This window comes from Schistocerca americana, chromosome X (genome assembly GCF_021461395.2).
Source record: "Schistocerca americana isolate TAMUIC-IGC-003095 chromosome X, iqSchAmer2.1, whole genome shotgun sequence".
NCBI classification, from domain to species: Eukaryota; Metazoa; Arthropoda; class Insecta; order Orthoptera; family Acrididae; genus Schistocerca; species Schistocerca americana.
Window position 1 is genome coordinate 328,328,705 of NC_060130.1, and position 20,882 is coordinate 328,349,586.

The window sequence follows — 20,882 nt, forward strand, 5'->3', positions numbered from 1 at the left end:
CAGCATCCTACCGATCGCTAGCACAACATAATTCCCAAGATATAGACTCGAAATTATTCCTCTACAAACCCCAAACTTAAATGTGATGTGCAGCATGCTGTAAACCACTGAGTAACTAGAAACAAATAGAGGAAACTGATATTTCCACTCTCGAATACCGGTGTTGGTGATGTAACTGATTCCAAATCATCCATATAATTTACAAGCCAACTAAGGTCTTTCCCATGTCTAGAGAACATGGCAAACGTGTCTTCAACATCCTAGATGCACACATCACAATCGATCTTCTCTCAACTAAAAGGCGTGAAACGTGCATGAGCAGTCAACCGAATAATTTACATAGAAGGGAGTAACGGTCCAGCCCAAACGCACCTCCATACACAATCTTCTCAAATTTCCACTTGACAACAAAAGTCACCCAAGAGATACTAAGTATTAGTACGCTATTCCGTCGTTTAGAGGGGGCAAAGTTAACTCAGATACATTCCTACACTCCAACAGACCTCTGCATTTGGACGGCTGCTGACTTTAAAGGGAAACATGAATGATTCCCACCATAGACCATGCATACACGGAATCATTCTAGAAAACTGTTCACATATATGTTTTATCATTATACTTACAATTACATGATATGATTGCGGTCTCAATTAAACAGCATTCGACAGTGAACAAAGTATCGGAAGTACATTGCTGAAGGCTGTGGCTAAGGAAATGGAAATATCCATACCTTCCTTACCACTGGACATAGTAATCTCCTTTACACATGTCAGAACACAAACACATACATTATAAGCCTGATGCTCAAATGCAAACATATCACACATCCTCCACAACTATTAAGTATAGTACTTGACCAATAAATGATTCCACATGATGCAAAATAATACTGACCGAAAATCAACGATGGGTAGGCATGTCTCCTAGGTTTTTCTTGAGAGTGCTACCACTGTGTCTTAGAAAGAGAGACGTAATCAGTCAGATGTTAAAAAAAAACGATCACAACTACTACTTTATGTTACCATCACAAGCGGTCTTGGTTCTACAGCTCCACACATATATCCATGTTAAAAGCTATACCCGCTTTACAAAAAGAGTTACGACATTACCTCTGAATGTGGTGGTTTTCTCCGGACAAATGCCATGATGGTGAGCATAGGAATGTGTATTATCAGACCAACACGTAGCCCACGATGCAACTTCATGGTAAGATTACCGCATTTTGAAAGTGATTCGGCTAAGGAACGTGGTATGTAAGCGGTATTTGCGAACCTCACACTGCCCCAGCTAGATAATTTTATAGTACTTGTTGCGCTTTCTGTATTGATACCATATCAGAGGTTCCGCGATACATCCATCGAGTTATAGGCGATGACTGATTGAGAAACAGCACAAACAGTAGTAGCAGATGATGTGCTGATTGAGATCGTAAGAAAATGTACACTAGCTTCTCAGATCTCTAGTGTTATGCTATCCACTAGAAATGATGTCCATCATTTGGACTCAGGTCTTTCCATTCAAGCACATACCTGCATTGGATCCTATTGACAATTCCTTTACTGATTACAACGACTACTCAGTCATATTTCTTTGGACTGTAGTGTCCATATCTAGTTTGGAGACGTACCACATTGCGCGCATTTCCGCCGAATGGTCAAAACACGGTCCTGTTGCACTGACTCAGGTCATTCCGTTTCTACATGTGTTGCAGAAGGTGGTGGATATCTCTTTCTCCGACTTCTGCTCAGTTCCGACTTAGATTGGAATGATCACATGCAGAAAGCTGTAGAAACGTGATCAGTTGCAAGATGCCTAGGGGTTGACTAAAACCACGTTTGGAATTTTACTGTAGCAGCTAGGTTTGGGAGAGGTGACTCGTTTCGAAATGTGGGAGGGCCAGAAACATGACTGAGTAGTGCCTGTAATCAAAGGAATTGTCAATAGGATCCAATGCAGGTATGTGCTTGAATGGAAGGATCGGATTCCAAATGAGAGACATAATTTCTAGCAGATAGCGTAACACTAGAGATATGAGAAGCTAGTGTACATTTTCTTACGACCTCAATCAGCACATCGTCTACTACTACTGTTTGTGTTGTTTCTTAATCAGTCATCGCCTATAACTCGGTGGATATATTGCGGAACCTCTGATACGGTATCGATACAGAATGTGCTACAAATACTATAGAATTATCTAGCTGGGGGATCTCGTGAGAGAGTCGCAAATACTGCTTACATACCACGTTCCTTAGCCGAATAACTTTCAAAATGCGGTAATTTTATCATGAGGTTGATCCTGGGCAACGTGTTCGTCTGATAATACACATTCCTACAATCACCGTCATGGCATTTTTCCGGAAAAAACAACCTCATTCAGAGGTAATGTCGTACCTCGATTTGTAAAGCGGGTATAGCTTTTAACATGGATACTTGATTTGTAAAGTGGGTATAGCTTTTAACATGGGTATTTGTGTGCAGCTGTAGAGCCAAGACCACTTGCGACAGTGACATACAGTAGTTGTTGCGATCGGGTTTTTTTAACATCTGGCTGTATACGTCTCGCTTTCTAAGACACAGTGGTAGCACTCGCAAGAAAAACCTACGAGACATGCCCACCCATCGTTGATTTTCGGCCAGTATTATTTTGCATTGTGTGGAATCATTTATTGGTCAAGTATTATACTTTTTAGTTGTGGGGTGTGTGTGATATGTTCATATTTGAACATCAGGCTTATAATGTATGTGTTTGTGTTCTGATGTGTGCAAAGGAGATTACTATGTCCAGTCGTAAGGAAGGTATGGATATTTCCATTTCCAGCCTTCAGCGATGTATTTTTGATACTTCACTCATTGGCGAATGCCATTCAATTCAGACCACGATCATAACATTTAATTCTAAGTATAATGATAAAACATATATGTGAACAGTTTTCTAGAATGATTCCGTGTATGCATGGTCTGTGGTGGCAATCGTTCACGTTTCCCTTTAAAGGCAGCAGCCGTCCAAATGCAGAAGCCTGTAGGAAGTAGGAATGTATCTGAGTTAACTTTGCCTCCTCTAAACGCCCGAATAGCGAACTAATACTAAGTATGTGTTGGGCGGCTTTCGTTGTAAAGTGGAAATTTGAGAAGTTTGTCTATGGAGGTGCGTTTGGGCTCGACCGTTACTCCCTCCTATGTAAATTGTTCAGTTGACTGCTCCTGCACATTTCACACGTTTATTTAGTTGAGAGAAGATCGATTGTGGTTTGTGCATCTAGGATGTTGAAGACAGGTTTGCCATATTCTCGAGACATGGGAAAGACCTTAGTTGGCTTGTAAATTACATCGATTATTTTGAATCTGCTACATCACCAACACCGGTATCCGAGAGTGGAAATATCAGTTTCCTCTATTTGTTTCTAGTTATTCAGTGGTTTACAGCATGCTGCACCTCACTTAAGTTTGGGGTTTGTAGAGAAATAATTTCGAGTCTATATCTAGGGAATTATGTAGTGCTAGCGATCGGTAGGATGCTGCCTAGTGCCTGATATCAAGAAGTACTATGAAAATGGTATAATATTATGGCAAACCATGCGAAAATACGTGTGTTCTTGTAATCCTCGAGTCTGGAGATGTGCGTAGAAAAGCGAACAAGTAACAAAGCAGGTTTGGAGCAGAAACAGTAATGCGTTTGTGCCTAGGGGAAACGATCCCAGTTTCGTAGAACATTCTGAGTGTGACTTCGGCCAACTGAGGGTGTTCTCATGTAAAAGGGATGATTTTGTATGGTGGAGGATATGAAATGTATGTTTACTATGTCAACACAGTACACGGTGATATATTGCTGGGTTGGAGATCGGTTTCACACTCTAATATTCAAGCTCCTGTCCCCAGTGGGAGAGCAGTGTAATTGAGTAAGAGTCTTTCCGTATTTGACGATATCTATAGCACTTTGCGAGGTTTAGTTGTCCGTGCAATATGGTGATCAGTGTAAAATACTTTACTGCCGCTCAATGTCATGTCTGCAGCAAGAAAGAAAACTCTGACTGTGCTTCCTTAGGACGGAAGAGCATTGTGACATATAGCCGGTGTGAGTATAGGCAAACCATAACTTTCCGGGTGCTGTGCAAGTATAAAAGATAACTGCACTGTTTGTTTAAAATGTGTATATATTGTATTGTAAAGTTACTGAGGCTTACATTGTGTAAAATGTGTATATATTGCATTGTAAAGTTACTGTGGTTTATTTTGTGGCATGACTAGAAAGGATGACTGTGTGTAAAGTTACTATGGTCTATGTTGTGGCATGACTGGAGAGGATGACTGTGTGTCCTATTGCGAGGGACATATAGAATCAGCACATTGATAACCGCGAGGGTATGAGAGATTTTTTATGTGGAAAATTATGTGCACTATATATACTGAGATTCATTCCACAAGCACACTTGCCAAGAGGAGACATTACCTGTACATCAATCGGTATCAGACTGTAGCAGCAATCGAAATATTTAATTGTAGTTACACTGGTACATACCTTCCTAGCTTCCAGTATTCTTGTCAGTTTCATATGTATTTGATGATCTGTAGACAACTTTGAGGGTTTAAATGTCAATGCAATTTAGTGATCTGTGCAAAATAATTTTACCCCTGAATGTCCCAGAAAGAAAAGGTGAATGGTACTTCAATACCGGCAGCATCAGTAATTAGGCAGGTAAATTCGATGAGAGCCAGTCATAATGCTCTGCCGACTGCGGTGGCCGAGCGGTTCTAGGTGCTTCAGTCCGGAACTGCACGACTGCTACGGTCGCAGGTTCGAATCCTGCCTCGGGCATGGATGTGTGTGATGTCCTTATGTTAGCTTGGTTTAAGTAGTTCTAAGTTCTAGGGACTGATGACCTCAGATGTTAAGTCTCATAGTGGTCACAGCCATTTGAACCATTTATGATAATGCTCTATTCATTCACATCCTTTGTGTCGGGATATAGGAGCCTCTACATAGCAGTGAGAACATTTGCGTATGTTAAGAGCAGGAAGGCTATCACGTCAGGAGCCCTGGGAAGAGTGTATTTGATGTTATTCTGCGCTATTTTCGTAAACAGGTTCTGTAAGGGCATACAAACTGAGACATTAAGAAAGATAACATTAAATATTTCTGGGACACAATACAATTTCTGGAAAGTCGACTCGGTTCTTACTTTTTACATAGTCACCTGACACCAGTATAAGATTGAGAACCTTTTAGATGGCGAGTCGCTACGCAGACGTTTTACTTGGGTCAGGTAGGCATGGTTGGACGCACCTCTTATGTTCCATTAGTATCGCTAGTGGGAAAGCAACCTGTACTATTCTGTCATCAACGGTAAAGACACATGCTGCCTGGAGGTGTCTTGCATATGGGGTCTGCATGAGCGTGCCTTGGAGTTCTGTGACGTCAGCATAACCATGACTGTATACTCGAAAATAGATGCAACTTTCACCTGTATCCAGCGGTTTCTCGCAGCTGTGACGACGCGACCCTGGAGCATCGGCGCTCCCATCCGGTCACGTCAGTACCGGTGTCTAGGTGAACATTTATTTCGATAGGAATTCCTCAGGTGTAAATTATGAACAGGATGCCGCCGCCAAATGCGTGCGGGACCCTAACGTGCTTCTGTCTGTGGTTTGACAGCTGACGGTCGCGTCACTTCATAAGGGCTGTCGCTAGCCTCCTGTGCGCTCTACTGGACAGGGGGTGGGGGGTGGGGGGCTGTGCTTGCGCGCGTTTATTGCGTGTCTCTTGCATTATTTTGTGAGCGGGGCTGTAGGCTGTGCTATGCGCTATTTGGACAGTTTACGAGTTGATTTCGTGTTTGCACATCTGTGTACTGCTTTATTTAGGAGCAGTTAGCAGGTCTGTACTGGAATTAGGAGGAGTTTGCGTATGTGGAGAACGTTATTTAGAAGTAGTTTACAGGTCTGCAGACTGTGTATTGTGAACCCAAACACATCAGGGAGAGTGTTTTGCATCAGTGTATTAATTATACTCCACCCCTAAACAAAATGTTCCCAAATAAATAGAGTACACTCCTTCCTCACTCTCCCCAGCAGCTCAGCGCAGGCTGAGTCATTTTCGCGCCATTTTCCCCCTCCAAACCACCATTCAGACTATGTCACAAGATGGGTGTGTGCACCTTCTGGTGGCAGTACTGTGTACTACATCAGTTGGAGTCTAGATCTCGTGGTGGAGACAATGCCTGCAAAATAAAGACTCATGTCCAGCACAGGCAGAGTCGTTTTCTTGCCATTTCCCCCCGCCATCTTGGATTATGTCACAGGACGGATGACAGCACTCTCTGGTGCCAGTACTGCGTACTAGGTCAGTTGGAGTCTGAATCTCGTGGTGGAGGCAGTGTCTGCAAAATAAAGACTCATGCTGAGCGCTCTCTGTACTGTGTGCTAGGTCAGTTGGAGTGCGGACCTCGTGGTGAACACACTGGATGCTGGTGCTGCCTCTAATGGTTTAAATAAAGACTTTTGCATGATTTCGACAGTTGACAATTAGCATGCATGTTTGCAGAGTCTTTTAGATTGATTATCATTTTGACATTTTACGAGTTGTTTGGCCTTCTGGACGTAAATGTACTGCATTATTTACGATCGGTTTGCACGTCTGTAGGCTGTGCAGTGCCGTATTTTGACGGTTTACAATTAGCAAGTATGTGTGCAGAGCATTACACATGAATTATGGAGGAGTAGTTTGCAGGTCTGTATGCTGTGTGGCATGTCAGAGGGTGTGTGCTGTATCACTGTGATAAATATACTCCATCCCTAAATAAATTGTTCCAAAATAAATGAAGTACACTCCTTCCTCTCTCCACCAGCCCATTGCAGGCTGAGTCCTTTTCCCACCAACCCCTGGGAAGCGGTGGCGGCTTGGTGACTTAGGTTAGTGGAGGTGAGCTTTGCTTCCTGCAATTTTTTTAGGTTGGTGGAGAAACACCATGTGACCTTCCTTTACCGCCAAAATTCAAACTTGGCGCTGGTTCCTAGGAGGTGTCGTCGGTCAGGTGACTTAGGTTAATGGAGGTAGCCCAAGTGACCTATCTTCCCGCTATTTTCTGAGGTGTGTTGCATTATCCTGTCAGAATCTGAACTTCCCGTCATTTTTCGGGGGGAGGGGAGGGGGTTTAAGTTAGTGGAGGTAGCCAAACTGACCTATCTTCCCCCCAAAATTCAAACTTCCCGCCAAAATCCTCCATCTGATAACGGTACTTGTGTCATTAGCTGACATCATGGCCGCCATATTGGATTACGTCATCGTCGCCGTCTTGGATAACGGTACTTTGCGCGAGAACATACACAGCCCCATTACCACTATTTACAAAATACCAAAGAAATGAAAAAATTCAGAATTCCAGGCTGACAGTAGAACCGCACGTGCAATACTACAATGCCAAAATCTTGCAGCTGCAATTATATTTTCGAAAATACATCTATTGTCAGAATACACAGATTTGGACGAGGTAAGATCTTGCGTCACTCGTGTTGCGTCCTCAAAAGCATCTGTGTAGGGATTTTGAGATGTGGATGCGGGACTGGAACACTTGACGCCAAACAGAAGAGGCTTATACCCAGCAATAATGAAAGTGTGCTGTTCTAGAAAGGATAGCTGCTGTTAACTTCTTTACAAAAAAAATTTTTTTTTTTACTTAGCGGTCCCCCGATGCGATGATGGTTGGATCAGAACATAAGAGGGCCCAGCGGACTGCCCGAACCTAAACACAGATGAAGCATGAAAACAGGAAGACTGTGTACTGGACTGCGAAGAAAAAAAAGCGTTATAGAAGCAGAGAACGTTCTAAGAACAACAAGTGCAACATAGAGCAGCCAGGAACAGGAAGAATAAATGGTGTCGTGGTTAAGTGGTTGCCGGCACGGTAGCTCAGCGTGTTCAGTTAGAGAGCTGGCTGGCCTAAAAAAAAAAAAAAAAAAAAAAAAAAAAAAAAAAAAAAAACTGAGTGGAACGATCAACAAACGAACTTTTTCTGCTATTCGCTTCACTCAAATTTGTGTCTGTGTCGTGGGGTAATGTCGGTTTGCAACAGCGAGGTGTAAGGTAGGGATCTATGACGAGAGCTGATTCTGGAAAACGGCTTTCGAACGGGAACCGCAAATGTTTGATGGCAAGGCGACAAGTCAACGGAATCCTCCACCGTAAAACACGTCTGCTGTGTCATACACGGCATTAGTGACAGCACGTGTGCCATGAATCTCTTATCGACGCACCTAATGTGTACGATTGGTAAGTGCCCGATATACGTGTTCGTACGAATGTGAATGTGATCACTCCCAAGGAAATGATGAAAACGTAATACACTCCTGGAAATGGAAAAAAGAACACATTGACACCGGTGTGTCAGACCCACCATACTTGCTCCGGACACTGCGAGAGGGCTGTACAAGCAATGATCACACGCACGGCACAGCGGACACACCAGGAACCGCGGTGTTGGCCGTCGAATGGCGCTAGCTGTGCAGCATTTGTGCACCGCCGCCGTCAGTGTCAGCCAGTTTGCCGTGGCACACGGAGCTCCATCGCAGTCTTTAACACTGGTAGCATGCCGCGACAGCGTGGATGAACCGTATGTGCAGTTGACGGACTTTGAGCGAGGGCGTATAGTGGGCATGCGGGAGGCCGGGTCGACGTACCGCCGAATTGCTCAACACGTGGAGCGTGAGGTCTCCACAGTACATCGATGTTGTCGCCAGTGGTCGGCGGAAGGTGCACGTGCCCGTCGACCTGGGACCGGACCGCAGCGACGCACGGATACACGCCAAGACCGTAGGATCCTACGCAGTGCCGTAGGGGACCGCACCGCCACTTCCCAGCAAATTAGGGACACTGTTGCTCCTGGGGTATCGGCGAGGACCATTCGCAACCGTCTCCATGAAGCTGGGCTACGGTCCCGCACACCGTTAGGCCGTCTTCCGCTCACGCCCCAACATCGTGCAGCCCGCCTCCAGTGGTGTCGCGACAGGCGTGAATGGAGGGACGAATGGAGACGTGTCGTCTTCAGCGATGAGAGTCGCTTCTGCCTTGGTGCCAATGATGGTCGTATGCGTGTTTGGCGCCGTGCAGGTGAGCGCCACAATCAGGACTGCATACGACTGAGGCACACAGGGCCAACACCCGGCATCATGGTGTGGGGAGCGATCTCCTACACTGGCCGTACACCACTGGTGATCGTCGAGGGGACACTGAATAGTGCACGGTACATCCAAACCGTCATCGAACCCATCGTTCTACCATTCCTAGACCGGCAAGGGAACTTGCTGTTCCAACAGGACAATGCACGTCCGCATGTATCCCGTGCCACCCAACGTGCTCTAGAAGGTGTAAGTCAACTACCCTGGCCAGCAAGATGTCCGGATCTGTCCCCCATTGAGCATGTTTGGGACTGGATGAAGTGTCGTCTCACGCGGTCTGCACGTCCAGCACGAACGCTGGTCCAACTGAGGCGCCAGGTGGAAATGGCATGGCAAGCCGTTCCACAGGACTACATCCAGCATCTTTACAATCGTCTCCATGGGAGAATAGCAGCCTGCATTGCTGCGAAAGGTGGATATACACTGTACTAGTGCCGACATTGTGCATGCTCTGTTGCCTGTGTCTATGTTCCTGTGGTTCTGTCAGTGTGATCATGTGATGTATCTGACCCCAGGAATGTGTCAATGAAGTTTCCCCTTCCTGGGACAATGAATTCACGGTGTTCTTATTTCAATTTCCAGGAGTGTAGTATGTCACATAAGCTGCAACAAATGAACGCAACAACACAGTTTCTCTGTAGTCTGTAAAAACATAAACTGAAGAGCCAAAGAAACTGGTACACCTGCCTAATATCGTGTATGTAGGGCCCCCGTGAGCACGCAACACGACGTGGCATGGACTCGAGTAATGTCTGAAGTTGTGCTGGAGGGAATTGACACCATGAATCCTGTAGGGCTGTCCATAAATTCGTAAGAGTACGAGGGGGTGGAGATCTCATCTGAATAGCTCATTGCAAGGCATCCCAGATATGTTCAAAAATGTTCGTGCCTGGGGCGTTTGCTGGCCAGCGGAAGTGTTTAAACTCAGACGAATGTTCCTGGAGTCACTCTGTAGCAATTCTGGACGTGTGGGGTGTCGCATTGTCCTGCTGGAATTTCCGAAGTCCGTCAGAATGCGCATTGGACATGAATGGATGCAGGCGATCACACTGGATGTTTACGTACGTGTCACCAGTCAGAGTCGTATCTAGACGTATCAGGGGTCCCCTATCACTCCAACTGCACACGCCCCACACCATTACAGAGCCACCACCAGCTTGAACAGTCCCCTGCTGACATGCAGGGTGAAACGAGACTCGTCCGACCAGGGAACATCAGCCCAGTGTCGGTGTTGACAGGCCCTGGTGAGGCGTAAAGCTTTGTGTCCTGCAGTCATCAAGGCTACATCAAGTGGGCCTTCAGCTCTGAAAGCTGATATAGACGATGTTTCGTTGATGGTTCGTACGCTGACACTTGTTGATGGCCCAGCATTGAAATCTGCAGCTGTTTGCGGAAGGGTTGCACAAATGTCACGTTGAACGATTCTCTTCAGTCGTCGTCGGTTCCGTTCTTGCAGGATGTTTTTCCGGCCGCAGCGATGTCGGAGATTTGATGTTTTACCGGATTCCTGATATTCAAGGTACACTTGTGAAATTGTTGTACGGGAAATCCCCACTTCATCGCTACCACGGAGATACTGTGTCCCACCGCTCGTGCATCGCCTATGACACCAAGTTCAAACTCACTTAAAGCTTGATAACCTGCCATTGTAGCAGCAGCAACCGTCCTAACATCTGCGCCATACACTTCTTATATTATATAGGCGTTGCCGACCGCTGCGCCGTATTCTGCCTGTTTACATATTTCTGTATTTGAATACGCATGCCTATACCAGTTTCTTTGACGCTTCAGTGTCTGTTTTTAACGTTTTCGAAGTTTCGTTGCGTTTTGGAAGTCTTGAATTCCTTTGTTGTAACATAGTCCACACCCGTTTATGTGTTATTTTCATTTCAGTGAGACTAGTATGTGATATCTCGCCTGCTCTCACTAGTCATCACATTTACTTGCGACGGTAACGTGTTCTTACCACAGGCTGCAAAAAACAACTGAGGTCATACGCGCCCAAGTCGAAACTATAGAACGCAAACACAGAGACAAGGAAAACGACTATATGTCAGTTCCAATGGGAAGAATAGGAGACATCTAAAGAAGGCACGTGGAAAAAGAGCTAAAAAAGGCACCATAAAAACATGGAGATCCAAAACTAAAAATTAAATGGCCTTCACCATATTGCTTCGGCAGATAAAAAGTAAAACGCGGGCGACAGCCTGTGCGTCATTTGCTAAAGCAGCTGATAAATCAGATGGCAAACCCAAGATGGAACGTACATTAGTAAAAAAACGGCAGTGCCCAATACGCAGCCGAGTTAAAATAGTCTCCTCCCGGCGGGAGGGCCGAGACGAGGTCGTCCAAGGCGCCGGGAGAAATGTACATTGTGCAGTACGAAGGCTACAGAAAGAGAACAAACATCACACTGGCCGGACGGAAAGTTCATAATGTTGTGGGGGAAAAAAGCCATTGGTACAAGGGAGTTTTGAACACTGTTCGGCCGCATGGCAGTCCAGCACTATGACCACTGACCCACGTCGCCACTGCTGCACCAGGGTGCTCTTTATTACACTTGTTGTTCTTGGACCGTTCACTGTTTCTATTTTGATTTTTTTTTTCACAGTTCAGTGCACCTTCTTCTTGTTTTCATGCTTGATCTGTGTTCAGTTTGTGACGGGCTATCCAGTGGGCCATCTTGTCACTGGTGATAAGAGTGGAGTCTCCCTTGGTAGTAGTTTCGAACACTGGATCTCAGTCACCGTACAGTTGCATGTAGCGGAAGGTGCGTTGTCCAAGGTGCCACAGCGACAGCCCCCTCCGCGGCGAAAGGAACTATCTGCTCGTTCAGATATAAGGTTTACCAACCCGTAACGTTTTAGACATCATAGGGCTCTGAGTAATTCTTCATTTCTTATTAAGAGCGAATGTTTCCAGATGGCAATTTGAACCCCTTCGTGTTACATGCTGTCATATTTCTCATTCCTATTTACTCTCCCACCGTGAAAAGTTTTACAACAACGAAGAGCTCAGCTGCGCGGGAAGAAAAGTCTTTATTGTGTTATGCTACCCTCTCCCTGCTCACCATTAATTTCGATGAGGTTATCAGGAACCTCTTCACACCATTCTTCATCCTTACACCTGGAATTATCAGGGACTTTTTTCCAAGTTTGAGGAACCACTCATATATTAGTGCCTGCATGAATTCTGTGTTTTAACAAAACAGCAGCAAAAATTTCAGAGCTATAGGAGTAGCAGTTTTCGAGGAAGGAGACATTTTTGTCAGCAAACGAGATTTTTTTTGGCTCTGTTACCAAACAGAAAAACATTCCCACTCCCAAGGTATTAGTGCTCCAGAAGTGATATTTTAACCGAAAAATGCGGATCTGATTTGTCAAATTTTCTGCAAGCGCTGTAACAGGCGATATTTATTACTCCTAAAGACAAGGAAGCAGAAATCATTGGTAGGTGAAGGCAGTATGCTGTATCAACTGATTTACTTACTGTCTTTCGTGTTGAAATATGTCCAGGAAAAGCTAGTGATCATACAGACCTCATGTTTTTAGTTTCGCCGAGACATTTGATCCTGTTACAAGCTTGCTTTCTCTTCTGTTTCATCAACATGAGTCCATAATGTTTTGCCGTATGTTCTTGAAAATATCGCATAAAATGCCATGAAATACAGGTTTATTAAAAAATAAAAGCATACTAGCTTAATCATCCTTTTTTTAAGTTTTGTCAAGAGGAGAATCTTACCCATTTGTAGTATTTTTCTTTCGAATCGACAGAATAAGTCAGCAGAATTGTGGAAGAAGTGCTGTCCGCGTTAGTCCATAAACTGTCACCTATTTATGCCTCAGTTGGTTGAACAGAAAAAGTTTTGGAACAAGCAGGGTAATTTTCTACCAAATGGCAGTTTTCTAGCCGTGACGGCGCTGGAACACAACGCCCTGGTACTTTTGCTTTAAATCTGAAGCCACCGATGCCGAGAGACTAACTCACTGAGTATTATTTTGTCTCATTTCAGTTTTCTTTAGCTACATATCATGCGACAACCCTACGTAGGGCACCTAAGTCGCCCGGGTTGCGTCGCCCGGTTGCAGCACTGTGGTAGTCAGTCACTGGTTCGTTTCGTCACGTATTGGATATGTCTGGAACACTTCATGTCGACTTCCCTGTTTTTTTAATTTTTGTAAATGCCAGCAACCTAGCAGTTGTAGTGTCAAAATTACGTGGTGAAGCTAAACGGTGCAGTTTCTCGTAGTAACGCCGAGCGACGATTACGTCAGCATTTCACCTCACACGTACACCAAAGACCAGTCTTGTCATTTAGATTTTTGCTCATGATTTTCAGCAACTCTTTTTCAAGAATGGCGGTGTGAAGAAATGACACACTAGTTCCGTTAAAAATTGTTTTTTTAGCGCAACTGGTGTGCTATTTCTTCACATAGGAAATCTTGTTATTCCATTCACACCGGCCGGCCGAAGTGGCCGTGCGGTTCTAGGCGCTGCAGTCTGGAACCGCGGGACCGCTTCGGTCGCAGGTTCGAATCCTGCCTCGGGCATGGATGTGTGTGATGTCCTTAGGTTAGTTAGGTTTAACTAGTTCTAAGTTCTAGGGGACTAATGCCCTCAGAAGTTGAGTCCCATAGTGCTCCGAGCCATTTGAACCATTCATACCCCGCCTTCCAGAGCAAAGGAACTACTTCTTTGTGCCACCAAAGAGAAAGGCTTTGTGCCACCTATACGTGCTTCACACAGCCAATCATAAAGACTGGACGTGGTGGACACTCAAAAAGCAGTAAGGTTCCCTCACACAGTGAAAGTAAAACTATATTCTACTACAGTTTCAAAAAATCATTTTCAAATATTTACCGAAAATCGCGAAAGATATATAATATAAAATAAAAATATGGGCACTCGATATTTCCGTTTCATACTGATACATAGGGAAGCACACTATTGCCGATATAGATCGAAATTTTTGAAAAAGCATCAATTTTTTTTTTTTTTTTTCAGCAGTCCTACTAGACACAGGTACATGGATGACATCAGCAGTTCCCTGTGCCATTTCCAGTTGGAAATTTCGGTTCAAACGTGTAAACATTGCACATTTCACGCAGATTACTTAACAGCTGTAAAGGAAATCAGAAAGGGAAATTGAAATTACAACCTCTTTTAGCAGTGTCAATGGAATTTATGTCCAAGGCGATTTCTTAAAAGGGCTTGTGTGTGGAGATTTTGTTAAACATTTATCTAACGTCAAAATTGCGGTTTTTATACCACGTGGCAACGGAAAACATTCAAAATTAAACAACTCAAAAGAAAACTTCACTGCACACAAATCTGCAGTTATTTGAAAAATTTAAGTAACTTTCGTCTGCTGTTGGTTACAAAGCGGTTTTTCCTTATTTTAGAATAATTATGAAAATATTTCTCAAAATGTGACGTTTTTGAAATGATTTCTTTAACATCTTTACAGTAAGTGCATGTCTCTTAAAAGCAGTAACACTTAACTGTCATTTCCAGAAGCTGTTTGAACAAAAAAATGGTTCAAATGGCTCTGAGCACTATGGGACTTAAAACATCTGAAGTCCTCAGTCCCCTAGAACTTAGAACTACTTAAACCTAACTAACCTAAGGACATCACACACATCCATGCCCGAGGCAGGATTCGAACCTGTGACCGTAGCGGTCGCGCGGTTCCAGACTGAAGCGCCTAGAACCGCTCGGCCACAACGGCTGGTGCAGTTTGAAAACTTTCCTGTGATGTGTGCTGTCTAAAAACAAACCTTCAAAGCCATAAGTGTTTGAAATAATTTGTATCCTTCAACGACAATTTGAAATATGAAATCAGATGGTTGCTTTACGGCAAATCTGCACAGATTCAGGAAGTATGAGCTAATCTCACTGTTTATCCCGCTTGCAGTGAATTCATCAGCACTGATAAAAGTGCTTTACATTCATCGCACACACGAATTTTAATAAAAAGTTAGATACGTAACCTCCAATATAGAACAGCACACACAAATCATTTTCAGAGGCTTCTACTTTACTTACATGTTCATTAACATGTTCTATATTCCTAAGAGATACTTGTTCATCAAGTCTTTCTACTGAACTCATTGTCAGATCTTTTACACCGACGTCCCCTAAAAATACCTAATTTTTAATATGCATTATTTTCAGTTTCTCTTCGGAGCAGAACAAGACTCCGAAAAACTGACACATGGTAACATGTACACATTTGTCTGTAGTGACCAGATCTAATCTAGAGCAGGCAAGGGCAATCGTTTGTTACCTGCGGGCCTGATTCACAGTCATATTTTATGCTGGGGGGCCGCCTCCTCGAAGTGACGTGACAGCAGCGCTCCTAGCTCATGAATTCAAAACTATAGCGTCCAAAAATTTTTACAGGGTAACGTACTGGTATGGAAAGCACCCTTTTCCCGACTCTCCAACGAATTACGCCACAAAACAAGCGTTTCTGAGAGTACATTCATTTTACGTTCACCTCCTCCATAGCCATTTACATTTATTTATGCGTCGTGAACATTGTACCTGTACTTGCGAAGTTTTACAACAGTTGTCTTAAAAACTCACGTTGCAAAGCCGTTAGTAAAGAAATAATGTTCACGATAGATAAATTAATGTAAATATCGGAAGATCGGACGCCAAGCATCTAAAAAAGTCGTCATGGAAAAATAAGCGCGTATAAAAGCAACTGGCTGCAGCTAATACATAATAAATTTCCTTCGGTTTCAACAGCTACAGTGTTCTAATACGTCCACAAAACACAAGTAATGTTTACCCGTCTTTATACGAGAAAGAATATAGAAACAAAATTGGTCAATGAGATAGGCAATCCCAGTCGACAATTAGGAGTGGCTTTGCGGTTTTTGGCAGCAGGCAGGTCATTCGTTTCATATTTAGTGTGTTCCTGTTCATCAAAACTATTAGCAAGCAATTTTTTTTAAAATAATTGTCCAAAAATACTTTAGTGATTGATCACATAGGCATGGGTTGTTTCCGTATCGGGACATAGTACATCTGAAATGTCCAAGATGCAGAGATCAGACAAACAATAATGTCGGACACATTGCGATCCGATTTGATACTAGAAGGAAATACATTTCTGACAGTCGATATATTTAGTGTAACGATGGATCCTAGTATTGTAATGAAACGGAGAGAATTGTTTAGAGAGTTTAATACATCGTATCAGAGTTTACGATCAGATCCTGATAAATTCCAGGAGTGCACGAGAATTTCTGGTTCAACATTTGATTACGTCTTGAGAAAAATCGATGCTCACTTGAGAGTACCCTTCACCAATTTCCTTTCAACTGTATCGCCGGAGGAAAATCTTAGTTACCTTGATGTAAGTAAAAGTGAATTACATTTTTTGCTGTTTCAAATACTATTTTAAACGAAAATAGTATACACAATTTAATCCATTGTATCTAACATTACTAACGGCAAGAAATGTGCGAGACAATTACTTTTGTCGTTCAGAATGACAATGAAATGAAAATGTTTACTTACCGTCTGTATTAAGCGTCATTGCTATTTCACTCCACAGACAAGACTGCCAAATTACTGGCATTTCTTGTACTGCTGTGATAATTTCTTCAAAGGACATGGCTTGCAACTCGCTGCACGCTCGAGAAACAAGGGCCGTCTGCACACGGGTCAATTCGCACTCGTCGTGGGCGCGATTTTCCTTCAGTCAGCTTGCGACCTGAAACTGGTAGAAACAAAACTTGGTTGGTTATTTCCTTCAATAACCACCTTTATAATGAACAATTCTAGTGGTGAGTGGGATGCTGTGATGTCCTGACAGCAGCGGAAGAAAAAGACAGTGTTGTGGGTGCATCCGTACATAGAACAGAATTTTCATCAGCGGTTGTTCGTTCGTGCTAGAGAACGGCACGAGAGTGATTCAAAATTTTTAGCATCTGCACAATGTCAAAAGAATCTTACACCGCCTTAGTGAAAATTTTAGCTCCAGCTATTCAGCACATGAATAGAAATATGAGGGAATGTATGAGTGCAGAAAAACGAATACTTGTGACTTTAAGATAATAGTTTTAATATACATATGTAGTAAACGTATATATATATATATATATATATATATATATATATATATATATATTCTAACGATATTAAATTTTTGTGAAGGTAATTATTACACTATAAAGTTAAAGAATATGAAAGTAACTTCCTGGCAGATTAAAACTGTGTGCCCGACCGAGACTCGAACTCGGGACCTTTGCCTTTCGCGGTCAAGTGCTCTACCACTGAGCTACCGAAGCACGACTCACGCCCGGTACTCACAGCTTTACTTCTGCCAGTACCTCGTCTCCTGTGTTAAAGCGTTATCTACTGTGTGTTAACTGCTGCAGTAGAACTCGGCCACACAGCCTTAGTCTTTTTAAAGGCTGAGCGGGCCGTTGATAAGACGATTGCGTAACCACATGCAAGCATATCTACTGTGAGAGGCCCCTTGAGCTATAAATAGCTGCTGATGCAACTTCGCGCATTCATTATATGAATAGCATTATTCAACAATGGGTCGCCGTTTTGGATATCGCCGTCGCAGACGAATGCTGGTCTACAAACAATTGGTCAATATTACTGGCACCTATGGTACTGTTCCAGCACCAGGTACGAGCAAGAAGATAACAAATCTGAAGAAGATACAAGCGCACGCTGCTTGGTCGCCTGTACTTCGCGCATTCATTATATGAATAGCATTATTCAACAATGGGTCGCCGTTTTGGATATCGCCGTCGCAGACGAATGCTGGTCTACAAACAATTGGTCAATATTACTGGCACCTATGGTACTGTTCCAGCAACTGGCAGAAGTAAAGCTGTGAGTACGGGGCGTGAGTCGTGCTTCGGTAGCTCAGTGGTAGAGCACTTGCCCGCAAAAGGCAAAGGTCCCGAGTTCGAGTCTCGGTCGGGCACACAGTTTTAATCTGCCAGGAAGTTTCATATCAGCGCACACTCCGCTGCAGAGTGAAAATCTCATTCTGGAAACATCCCCCACAGGCTGTGGCTAAGCCATGTCTCCGCAATATCCTTTCTTTCGGGAGTGCTAGTTCTGCAAGGTTCGCAGGAGAGCTTCTGTAAAGTTTGGAAGGTAGGAGACGAGGTACTGGCAGAAGTAAAGCTGTGAGTACCGGGCGTGAGTCGTGCTTCGGTAGCTCAGTGGTAGAGCACTTGCCCGCGAAAGGCAAAGGTCCCGAGTTCGATTCTCGGTCGGGCACACAGTTTTAATCTGCCAGGAAGTTTCATATCAGCGCACACTCCGCTGCAGAGTGAAAATCTCATTCTGGAAATATGAAAGTACATGGAAAACACTTCACAAATTGTGGAAAATTGCTTCGTTCTTTGCTGAGGAGAGGGATTGTTCAGAGTGATTTGCTGGCTCTGTCGACATGGAAAAACCACTTCCCGTTGATCTGCCTTCAGTGACAGAAGATTGGTGAAACTGGTTGTGGTTGACTCTGAATCCTGCCGTGCCCCGGTGGGATGGGCGCGCCACTCGTATAGTGGGATGATACAAGATTTCCGGAGAGATCCCTGTAACCTAATCTATGAGGAGCAATGCCCTACTTTTATAACACCTCAGCTGAACATCGCTCATCGGCATGAGGTCTGATGAGACTAGGCTGGCCACAAAATTTTGCTTCTCATCTTTTTCAGTGCAGGTGTTTAAAATCGTTGCAGCCTCTGCTGAAAAATATTCAGCAAAGGTTTTATCTGCGTCACTTCGAAAATTTGAACATTTTCTCTTCCTGGCTCCTTCTCTCTTACCCATGGGATCAGGTGATCGTGTCACCTTGTGCTCATTAATTGTAGAAGATGATACTGGCATCACGACCGGAGATGTGGGCTGACTTGATGGTTGGGGATAGGGTGGCTGTTGCTGGTCAGTACTAAGACCTTCAAGCGCGGACAAAATATTTTCTGAGAAGAGGGTTATTTTGTAGAGATTTTCCGTTCCCGAAACGTCTGGTGTTGGTAGGGATGATCGATTTTAAGTAGATTACCAGTAGGGACGCCCGCTAATTTTACGAAAGGAATAGCAAAATGCATTGCATCCATCAGCTAATAGGGTTTCTTCTTTGTTGCTCCACTACCACTAGGTTTGGGCGTGAGATTCATCACGAAAATACTATGCAGGTTCCTCCGTGTTTCCTTGCATTCAGTTACTGTAACCGCAAAACTAAGTACATGATTTTAGATTGGTAAGGATATAATTGTGTACAAATAAATATTTTTTTCTCGCGATGTTCTGAAGATGATAATCATTTAATCATTTTGGTTATATGTATATCTGAGGTATTTGCCTACTGGATATACATTCGTTTCACTGGGAATGTACTTTAGTCGGGGAGAATTTGAGCGAATAGTACCAAACCACGCAGATCATATGGAATGAGTTGAAAAACGCCTAATACGCCCCACTCAAAATCAGTGGAAAATAATTGCTGAACGCTTTCAGTCCCTATAGAACAGGGGCGTAGATAATTGTTTCTTCCGAGGAGGGGGGACATGTTCAGTTCTGCTCAATTACAAGATGTTCATTCAGACCAGTATCGCAAAATATCAGCAGCTGAACTGTCGAACTGTTTCAATATTTAGAATTGGAACACAGGTTCCATCTACTGAAAGTTATGTTACTATGGTGATGACTAGTGGTGCCGGGTTGAGAGGTGTGCAAACAACATTCAGGAAACATTTTTATTAATCACGTAAAATCTTAACAGACAAATCAGAATCAAGAGACTCCCCTCACAGTTAACCATACAGTGCAATTCACAGCTTATTGTAACCTCAGAACACGGCCATTAAAAGGAAATTTAGAACAGAATTACTTATACAGAAATTATCGAGCTGAAATTTCACAGTGGCCATTTGCGAATGCCACAAAATACCCTGAAAATGTCAGGTGTATGGCGCCATTTACATTTGCCTTTTTAAAAATAATTACGTAATGTGTATTATTATTTCAAATCCAGTTAAGGCCTTAAAAAAAAAAAAAAAAAAAAAAACTTCTAATAGTAATCACGAGCGTTTCTAAGAAACACGGTATAGTCAGAGTTTTCTTTTTTTTTGGTCAGCAGTCTACTGACTGGTTTGATGCGGCCCGCCACGAATTCCTTTCCTGTGCTAACCTCTTCATATCAGAGTAGCACTTGCAACCTACGTCCTCAATTATTTGCTTGACGTATTCAAATCTCTGTCTTCCTCTACAGTTTTTGCCCTCTACAGCTCCCTCTAGTACCATGGAAGTCATTCCCTCATGTCTTAGCAGATGTCCTATCAAATGGTTCAAATGGCTCTGAGCACTATGGGACTTAACTGCTGTGGTCATCAGTCCCCTAGAACTTAGAACTACTTAAACCTAACTAACCTAAGGACATCACACACATTCATGCCCACGGCAGGATTCGAACCTGCGACCGTAGCAGTCCCGCGGTTCCGGACTGCGCGCCTAGAACCACTAGACCACCGCGGCCGGCCAGATGTCCTATCATCCTGTCCCTTCTCCTTATCAGTGTTTTCCACATATTCCTTTCCTCTCCGATTCTGCGTAGAACCTACTCATTCCTTACCTTATCAGTCCACCTAATTTTCAACATTCGTCTATACCACCACATCTCAAATGCTTCGATTCTCTTCTGTTCCGGTTTTCCCACAGTCCATGTTTCA

At 43.6% G+C, this 20,882-nt stretch overlaps 1 non-coding gene across 1 annotated transcript; it reads left to right on the forward strand.

The window, feature by feature from the left end:
• The first annotated feature begins 18,054 nt into the window (after window positions 1-18,054).
• Trnal-caa lies at window positions 18,055-18,128 on the forward strand. Its single transcript has one exon. It is a non-coding gene; the product is annotated as a tRNA-Leu (tRNA).
• Window positions 18,129-20,882: the final 2,754 nt, after the last annotated feature.